Below are 10020 nucleotides of genomic sequence, written 5' to 3'. Positions count from 1 at the left end.
CATGGATTTCCGGGAAGAGCGGCTCCTCCAATCTCCTTACATTGGAAGAAAACAATTTTTGTTCTTTTCCCTTAATCATCCTTGGCATTCCTGACTGGATGGCTGGGTGTCCTCTTTGGCGTTTCAACTCACAGCCGTTTGGTTTCTCCCACACGAACAGAAAAGGGTCTCCTGTTCCTGCATTTTAATGCCCACACCCAGAGGCCGAAGGACACCAGCGCTCAAACACAGTAAGTGAGGGCAAGATCCTGCTTAGCACCTGGCAACTAGCAAAAAGTCAAGCATCTCATGCCCGAGTCCTGGAAGCACTTCCTGAGATGACTCTGAGGAGCCCCTCCCCCCCCACCACCCCCGCAGGACCAGGGCCTGGCAACAGGCCACTTGCCACTTTCCACATACAGTAACCTGGGAGACCTGACCCGACCCGGTGCAAGCTCCCTGCCCTGGGTCATCAGAAGCTCTAATGGGGGGAGTCCTGACCCGGCGCAGGCTCTTCCGTCTCTAGCCGGTCTCTTCCCAGGTGCTGGAAGGCCGGGAACCCGGACCCATGGAGATCTGAGTCAAAGTGGATGGAGAGCAACTGAGGATGAGAAGGGAGGGACCTGAGAGCTTTCTGAAGACGGTCTTCCCTCCCATCTCCGCGTCTGACAGCTCCGGTTGGTGCAGTGTCCCTTAGTGCCTTCAGGGAGCCACACAGACTTTACAGAGGTGCTGCGTGCACCCCACTGGGCGCACAGCAGTTGACTAGGGGAGCCTGTCACTTTTGTGTATCCAGATAAGGCATTGGCCCTTACCCAGTCCGCCCCAGGGCCTCCCTCTCCTACCCGCTTCCAAGAAGGCTGCTCTATTAGGCGGCCCTGGGCCGTTTCCACTTAAATTGAGTTTCCCCGACTTAGGTCTCACGTGCTGGGAACTTTCCAGTATCTATGAAAGCGACTGGGGACCAGCGCCCTGCGAGGAGGGGCTGTGTGTCCCGCAGGAGGCGTGTCCTGGGACGGAGGGGGCACTGACACGTAACACGGAGGGGGGGGAGGGTAACTGGCGGGAAGACTGGAGGGAGGGCGCGGCTAGGGCGTGTGCGCCCAAGTCCAAGGGCACCGCGGTCTGTGTGCCCCAGTGGGACTCCTGGGCCGAGCCCCGGAGCACGGCTGATTCAGGAAGTTGAGTCTCTGACATCAGGGGCAGGACAGAGTTAGAGTGAAACCTCAAAAATGAGAGGCGTTGGCTGGCAGGCGGGCAGGGAAAACAGAGGGTGCCTTTCTCAGTCTGGCGCAGGTAGGGCCGCGTGGGGCAGCCCCTGCTGACCCTGCACTTCGGCTGCGGGCCCCGCGGGAGACCGGCAGGGGCTCCAAAAAGGAGCCTGGACCTGCCACCGGATCGCTGTCAGAGGGGCAGCACCTGGCGGATCCCTCCCTGGGCAACAGCGGCAGCGGCAGGAAGCCCTCCGCAGGAGCCTGAAAGGTGAGTCACCAGACTTGCTCTGGTTTGGGGGTATGTGGGTTTTAAATACCGTTTAAGCTACTCTCTGGAAAGGGATTTCCTGCTCACGTCTTTCTTGAGAAGGATGAGGCCGTGATAAGTAAGATTTAAGGATTGTTTCTAAATCTCCTCTTCCCCGATCACAACTTCAGTTCTCCAAAGTTCCCCTTCTTTGCGGGGATTCTCGGCAGCCTTACATCTGCTGCGGGGCTAGGTCCACATGGGTTCCTGGGCGGTTTGGGTGGAGTTCTCTGACTCCAGTTGACAACAGCTGCCGGTAGGAGCGGTTTGAAGGGGACAGAGGCACATTCTGTTTGCTGCTGGAAAAGTTAGGGCCTGTGACCCTCCAAAAAGTTAGGCTTAGATGTTTCTGAATTCTTCCCGGTGCTGCCAGATTTTCACAGGGCTAAGAAAGTGGTCAAAACGAAGATATGGCCTGGAGCCAGGGGGGAATGGGAACCTGCCGGCTCTTCCGTGAGTCTCTGGGGATTTCTTGTGACACAGATTGCTTCCTCACTTCTTTGACTCTTGATACGGTCCCACTCTCAGCCCCCACCCACCCATGAAGGCAGAAGGGAGGACACAAGAAGACCAGTTTCCCTAGTATTCTGAAGAGCTTCACAGGAATACGTTATGTAATAATAGAGTTAAATAAACTACAGATGTTTACCAGTGAGAACACCAACCCTGCCAACCGAAAGGGAAACCGAAGCAGACCAGCACCGCCCTAATTTCACAGGGAACCCCGCAGCCAGCATGCTTGCAGGACCGCTCTGCAGACTGAGAAAGCGGAGGGAAAGTCCACTTGAGCATCTCAGAAGCACCTTTCTTTCAAAGCTGTTGGCATTTCGTTCACTCCACTAAAAATCATGGGGAAGCTACAAAGCTAATTTTAAGGAACCTCATTTTGAATTCCTGTTGGATAATGGGAGAGCCTTGAGTTATAAGGATCAGGACTTAAAAGTAGCATTGATGTGTCTCATGTCCAACCCTTTTGCGAATAGTTTGCAAGTTCCACCTACAGAATTCAGCGAGGGTCTTACCATCCACTTCCTGGTCTCCTGTGCCTTCCCTTTCTTTGCCCAGCGCTGGGTTGGGGAGGCAGCTGTGCTGGAAAATCTGATCGGGTCCTTTGGTTTCCTCTGAAATTCTGGCTCCCCATTCTCACCCCAGATAACAATTTTAGGAAAGAAATGCATTGCAAAACAAATGTTTCCCCAGCCTCCACACTCTGTCAATATTTAGCCTGTGAAATAAAGAGAGGATGAGTTCTACCCTTTTCCCTAAAGACGAAACTCAAGAGAATAATGAACACTCAACAAGCTAAGTTACTGATTTCATCAAAGAGGGAGGTACATCTATCCCATCCATTCACTCAACATTTACTGTACCTACTATGTGCCAGGCAGTATGCCAAGACCTTGGAGTCCCAAGATATGAGACAGTTTCTGCTTTTGAGGATCTCCAACCTGATAAATAAGACAGATATTGAAACAAACTACAGTTCAGAATAATATCCATCATAATAGCAGGAGCCATGGGACACTGAAACTATCCAAAGGAGGGAGTGATAAACTCCTCCAGGAATTATCCGGAAAGTCAACACCGCAAAAGCAACGGATGAGCAGGGTGTGGAGAAGGAGTAAGAGATCTCTGGGACGTGTGTGTCCAGGCATAAGAAAGAGTATCTGCAAAGTCAAGGGCAGGTTAGGGGAACTGCACATTATGGGGGTTACATTACTACACTAAGAATGGTGAGCTCTCTCCCGTAGGCATGGGAAGTCATTGGGGTTTTTAAGCAGGGAATTTGTGTTTGAAGAGAGAACTAATGGCCAGATGGAGGCTGGCTTGGAGAGATGGGATGCAGAGGTAAGGAGGACCTTAAGTAAGGTAATGGCAGCAGAAACCGGATGTTAGTGGTGTTTTTAGGAAAGAGAGTCAAAAGTGCCTGGTGCCCAAGTGAATGTGGTGAGGAGGTGCCCAAGTGCCTGGTGTCCAAGTGAATGAATGGAAGACAGGATGCTGACAGGTTGTTGAGCTGGGGGTGGGGGTGCATTGTGATGCATTGGGAGTCATATGAACTAGAGGAGTGGCCTTGAAAAGTGGATTATGGGAGAAGAAGACAGTTAACACTTCAGACACATTGAAGTTGAATATTCCCCGGAGAGGTCCAGGTGGAGATACATGGTAGGCAGGGAGTCGTCAGGTCTGGAGCTCAGGGAGAGATGGAGGATGCTCCAATGTAACTATCCAGGTGTTGTACATGCAAGCAGTGCAGATGGCAGCTAAAGAAGCCTGTGGTAACGCTATCGCGAGACCATGATAATGCTGAGAGCCTTGGATTTGCCGGTAATGGCCTACAGATATTATTTTCATATCACACGGTGACCTATCCAATGACTCTCTGGACTCCCCAGGTTTTCCCCGGGTGCCTTGCAGGGTGATAACCTGATATGCTGGCGAGAGTCCTGGGTTAACGGTGTACAGGTAATACAGACGCATTTAACCAAACAAGCCAATCCCCCAATCCCGAGGATTCACGTCCCTGTGTGAGAAATGAATACGTTAGTTCAACTGTAAGATGTGCCAGGACCTCCCCAGAACTCATATGCCTAGTCTAGTTACTGCACCTGTGTGGGAGAGTCCTCTATCGCTAAAACAAGAAGGGTGACGTTCTCAGACTAATTCTAAACCTCTAGAACGTAGGCCTTTAGACCTGGCTGCCATTGCCCACATCAGGATCTTATGTGACCTGGAGTAGAAGGAAAAAACCTTGAACTTGGAGCTAGACAGACATGAGTTCAGTTCTTGCCTTGAGCATTTATAGCAACCCTTGAACAAGTCTTTGAATCTCTCAGCTTCACTTCCTTTATATTTAAAATGGGGATAATTATTACCCACCGGGACAATGGTGAGAATTAGATTCAAATCAAAAAAAGCACATTTCAAGTGTTACACACATTGTAAGGTTTTATAAAAATGTAAGGGGTTTTATTACTACTAATCTTGCCTCTTGAACCTGCGAAATCACATGGACCATGTAGGCATAAGATCTTGGCAGCGTCTTAGGCCCAGACTTGCGGCTTTTTAACTGCATGACGTATTTTAAGGCAGTAATTATTAAGTCTTCTGCCGTCCTATCAGTGACACACATCTATCCTGGCCGCTTCTCTTTTTACTCCTTACCTACAGTCATCAGAGCCCAAAGCAGTGAATGCTTTACGAACTGCATGCAGGTTGTGGTCTCCAAAAGGACTCCGGGGGCTCACGGAGCTGCAAGCAACTGCTCTTTCACTCCTCAGGCCATGAGTCCAGGCCACGTGCGGCTGGGTCCACGAAGGTGACGCTTAAACCAGCAGTGGCCCTGACTTTGAGAGTCAGTTGATGCCTTGGGTGTATCTGTGATTTTTTTCCCTCTGTCCTAAGCACGGAAGCCTGCCATATTCCAACCCAGTGAAGTTTAAATTTTATGCTGGCATCAAAACTTTCAAGTCAACAAACTTCTAATAAGGCTGGCTGTTGATGAGGAAAAGGAAGTAACCACAGACGGAAAGACTTCAAATGGAAAAACCCTTGAGTGATGAGCCAGCCCCACCCCCTCACTTCACAGATGAGCAAACTAAGGTTCAGGGAGGTGAAGTGTGTGCCCGGGTCAACAGCTGGGTGAGGGAGAGACCGGAATCTGAGCTCGGTCACTCCATTCAGGAATAGTGGACACGCTAGGGTTTGCACCACCTGCACTTTCTGTACCTCACACACAGGGACACACACAGACGCTCGAGAGGTAAAATGAAAAGACTGCATTTGAAGCTGAGTCTTCCCCCCCAAGTAGCCTCCAGTGAAAACCGGGAGCAGATCTGTGTGATGCGGGCAGACCTCATCCCTTCTGTTTCCTCCACTTCAATCCTTCAACTGTTCTCAAGAATTCCCCCAAAAATGCCTGAAGAAGGGAACTAGCACCGGGTGCCTTCATGAACTGAAACCCTTTTGGTGTTTGGGGAAACTGCTCATGAAGACTGTATGGAGACCTGTGGCACGGCCAGAAGTACACATCAAATATCGACACACAACTTATCACTCAATGAGAAAGGCTCGAGGAAAATCACAGGAGCTCCTGAGACTTGTCACAGGTACAGTGAGTGGCAGGACGGCCTGTTCCCCTCTCCGAGCAGCGAAACGAAACGTACAGCAAATTCCGTGCGGGCCACAGAGCCGCTCAGGTTTCTGACTGCTCCCATCGGCCTACGCCATCTCAGAGCCTCACCTGGGACATGCGTGGACCTTTAGCGAAGACTGGATGAGCGGCGCTGAGTTCCAAAATGAACTTCATGCAAACACGAGATTCCTTTTTCAGGGCAACTCCCGAGGGGCTGTGGCAGTGTCCAAACCAAATCCCGGACCCTGGGAAGAAGCTTGCTCCCACGACTGTAAACAAGCAGCTCCATGGAGTTTGTTGCTAAGAAATGAAAAACAAACCTCATCCCTGTTTTGTTTCTTGGTCAAAAGTGAAGGCTGTGTGTATAAGGCACTGCAGACCTGCGCTTGCTCTTCACCGTCTATAACTCCTTCCTGTTAAGATGCTTTTTCAGTTGACTTTTATTCTCTTCAAATACAACCCGAATTTCAAGCCAGATAGGCTTAAGGAGAGCTCCCCAGTACTGTCTTCTCATTTTCCAGGCAAGTCATAAAAGAGAACTGGCAGAAGAGAGGGAAACGTTATCATCACCACAAGGAGAGCTGCATGTTATAGTCCTTTTGGTTTTCGCACTGTCCTGAGAAGGAAACGGGGGGCACGCAGGTTTAGAGATGGGTGTCGAGGCTGGGGTCGGGGGCAGAAAAGGAAGCAGTGGAAACGGGTAGTTCCATTAGCTGTAGTATCGTAGGAACAGAATGGCACCCGGTGGACATGCCGTGTCTTAACCTAATCACACGTGACCAGGGCCACCTTAAAAAACAAAGAGAATGCTGCATTGCCAGTCAGGAGTCTGCCCTTCCTACCCCATCCAAGTCAGATCTTGAGTCTGTGTCCTTCTCCTCCTGTTTTCTGATCTTAGCTTCTTATGCAGCTCCCCTGGGGGGACAAAGTACTGGCCTCTCAAAGCCCCTTTGCTGTCAATGCCCTGGGACTCCAGAGAGCCACTCAGGCACAGTGACCTGAAGTCACCCAGGAACTAACACTGGGGTCTAAGTGACCTTCCCAATGATTAGGGACCTGGAGTCAACAAATTCCATCCAACCTTTCTTGGCCCCCACAGATGTTCAGGCCAGGCCGTCCGTAGCCATTTGCTGAATGAACAGTGCTGCTAAGACTCTGAAGCACGCAAGCAAAACAGCCATCGCGGCCCCCCACCCGTCAGGCTGCTTTACGAGCCCATCACAGTTGTTTAGTCACGTTACGCTCGGGAGAAGTGGCAAAGCTGAAAGAGAGCTCTTAATTAAAGCTCGTCCTGCAGACTCGCCCCATCCGTCCAGCCCCTTTCTTGTAAATGACTGATGCCTCCCACCCTCCCTGCTGTTCCTCCACCGTCCACTCCTGACCGGAAACATTCCCTGGAGCCCACGGCCCACAGTCGGCTGAGCAGCAGTTCCCAGCACAGCACCCGAGTGGCCTAGCTGGGTGACCCACACCATCCCGTCATGAAACCTCCACGGGAGCGGGGAGCACATTCGCATGGCACGCCACCCAGACAGGACCTGCTCGGAGCTCCCTGCTTTCAAATTAGAAACTCAGGTCCTGTCCACGGGGCATTTGGCTCAAAGCCTTCTGTGGTTCAGAAACGAGGCAAGACGTGCGGGGGACTCAGGATACTTGCTGATTTCCAACTACTTGGTAGTTTTGCGTGAGGATGTGGTAGACCCCTCTGAGGAAAGAGCTGGCTTTTCAATGATGGATGGCACAGATTTTCATAGCTGGTCATGGAAAGAATATCTCATTTCCAGACAGACGTCTTGCATGTCCCCCACCCTGTCTGGGACAAGGGAACACTGTCACAGAGCATGTGCCACATGGGGAAGAAGGTCTGATGCTCCTGACGGACATTTTCCAGGAATAAGTTTTCAGTGGTTTAAAAATATTATTCCTTAAATAATATTTATACCACTGAGGTATGTGGTCATTCAACATTTGGTTTTGGAGTGAATAAATATACTGTGTTTCCCCAAAAATAAGACCTAACCAGACAATCAGTTCTAATGCATCTTTTACTATAAGACCCAGTCTTTAATGTAATATAATATAATATAATATGATATAATATAATATAATATAAAATACTGGGTCTTAAATTAATTTTTGCTCCAAAAGACACATTAGAGCTGATTGTCTGGCTAGGTCTTATTTTCGGGGAAACACGGTATTCACACTAAAAAAATCAGCTATGACATTTTATACTTCTTAAATAATTAATAATGAGAACTATACCATTCTTTTCCATTTCTTATCTATTAACTTTTAAGAAATTTTGCATTATCTCCTCCCACTTTTTTTAGTTGAAAATCACATTATATAAAAAATAACCATTTTAAAGTGAACAAGTCAGTGGCATTTAATATATTCATGATGTTGTGTAACCACCACCTCTGTCTAGTTCCAAAATACTTTTTCATCACCCAAAATACTTTTTCATCATCTCCACTAAGCAGTTACCCCCTATTGTTCCATCTTCCCCGCCCCTGGCAACCCCCAATCTGCATTCTGTCTCTGTGGATTTATCTATTCTGATATTACATATAAATTGAATGGAATCATACGGTGCAAGAGCTTTTATGTCTGGCTTCTTTCATTTAGCATAATGTTTTCAAGATTTATCCGTGGTTGCACATCTATTGGTGCTTTATGCTTTTTCATGGCTGTATAATATTCCATTGTATGTGGATTGCACAATTGATCCGTTCGTCTGTTGATAGGCATTTGAGTTGTTTTTACCTTTTGGCTGTTGTGAATATGCGTGCACAAGAATTTGTTTGAGAACCTATTTTCAATTGCTTGGGGCATATACATATAAGGGGAATTGCTGGATCATATGGTAATTCTTAGTTTAACTTTTTGAGGAACCACCAAACTATTTTCCCTTCTCCCACAATTTTATCAACATACTTATAAATTCACTTCCTTTTCTTGAGGTAATATGCATGTGTAGTGGCATACTAAATTTCTAGGCCTGGTCTCGTATTTGTTGCCTTTGATCTCATGTGTTAATGTGATATTAAATTTTGCCTCTTGTTGTCCTAGAGATGCAGAGTTATTTGGGTGCTTGACAAGGAACATATTTGGTTAAATTAGAAATTGTTCTTGGTGTGAGAAGGAAGAAACAGATAACAACAGCCACATTTATGGAGGACTGTATGCATGTGTACGGGGCCTTGCTTTAAGCTCTTTACCTACTTCCTCTCATTTAACTCCCGTGACAGCTCAACTGTTATCCCTATTTTACAGATGAGGAAACTGAGGTCTCTACCAAGAGCTAAGTGTTCTTCCCCTGTCTCCAGAGTACTATCCATAAGCCTTCCCTACAAAGGAACTGTGCAACTGCCACCGATGATGAGGAAGAAGCCATTCTACTTCTAAGTAGCTTACAGTCAGTCTGTTTTGGCAAACGGACAGACGAAGAGGCAGTTATAATACAGAGTCATGAATGGCATGACAGGTGTCACAACAGGGGCCCATAGAAAGAGCACTTAGCCTAGCTCTGGGCAACAGACTTCCCATGGAATCTGTTGCTCCTGATGGACATTTCTTCTTTCATCTTAGGAGATGAAATCTAAATTAAGTGTAGTCTTTTATTTAAAACATTTGCTACCCTTGAGAGGACTTGACTCTCCCCCAGTCACCCTTCTTTGGCACCACCCTTCACCATTGCATTCCCAGGGCACACTATCTGCCACATAATAGTTGCTCACGAGAGACACATGTTCTGCAGATGGAACTTCTACTGGGTCATGCTGGTACCCGACTCCACGCCTGGGACCTCTTTCAACTCACAGGCTTTCTCAAAACAGATGTGGCCCAGGGACCACAGGAAGGAGATGGTTAGACAGCTCATGAATGGGGGGGCCAGGCTTTGACCCAGGCGGGCCCACCTAAAAGGCGGGGTGGAATAGAGAGAGGACACGCTGTGAAATTGGAAAGCTAAAGATCAAACAAAATCCATTCGCTGGTTACATCTACCTGGTGGGCTTCTGATTTGCAACCTCTGATCTAGGTTTGCCCCTCTTGGACAAATGTCTCATTTGGTTTCTACCAATTTTGTGCTAAGAGTGTGTGTGTATGCATGCGTGCGTGCATGCGTGTGTGGGTGTGTGTGTGTGTGTGTGTGTGTGAGAGAGAGAGAGAGAGAGAGAGAAAGAGAGACAGAGAGAGAAAGAGAGAGACAGAAAGCTATCCCGTTAAACCAGAGACAACTGAATCCAGCTTTGATTACCCTTGTGACCTCAGATTTAAAATTAGGATTATCACCCACTTAAGAATATACAAAGGGATAAAGTGTGTTTCAAGTCGGTGGGGAAAGGACTATTCCTTATCCACTCGAGTTTTCTTACACA

The 10020-nt window shown here is 48.2% G+C and overlaps 1 protein-coding gene across 1 annotated transcript in view; it reads left to right on the top strand.

The window, feature by feature from the left end:
• Positions 1–1056: 1056 nt before the first annotated feature.
• KIAA0040 (KIAA0040 ortholog) overlaps positions 1057–10020 on the top strand; it is a 28614-nt gene continuing 19650 nt past the window's right edge. The window contains exon 1 of the mRNA XM_033092052.1: positions 1057–1461. The gene's annotated coding sequence lies outside the window, so the exon portion shown is untranslated. The remainder of the gene's footprint in view (positions 1462–10020) is intronic.

Source organism: Rhinolophus ferrumequinum, chromosome 22 (assembly GCF_004115265.2).
Source record: "Rhinolophus ferrumequinum isolate MPI-CBG mRhiFer1 chromosome 22, mRhiFer1_v1.p, whole genome shotgun sequence".
In the NCBI taxonomy this organism is placed as follows: Eukaryota; Metazoa; Chordata; class Mammalia; order Chiroptera; family Rhinolophidae; genus Rhinolophus; species Rhinolophus ferrumequinum.
The sequence above is the reverse complement of the archived record's forward strand: the minus strand, read 5'-3'. Positions and strand labels throughout refer to the sequence as shown.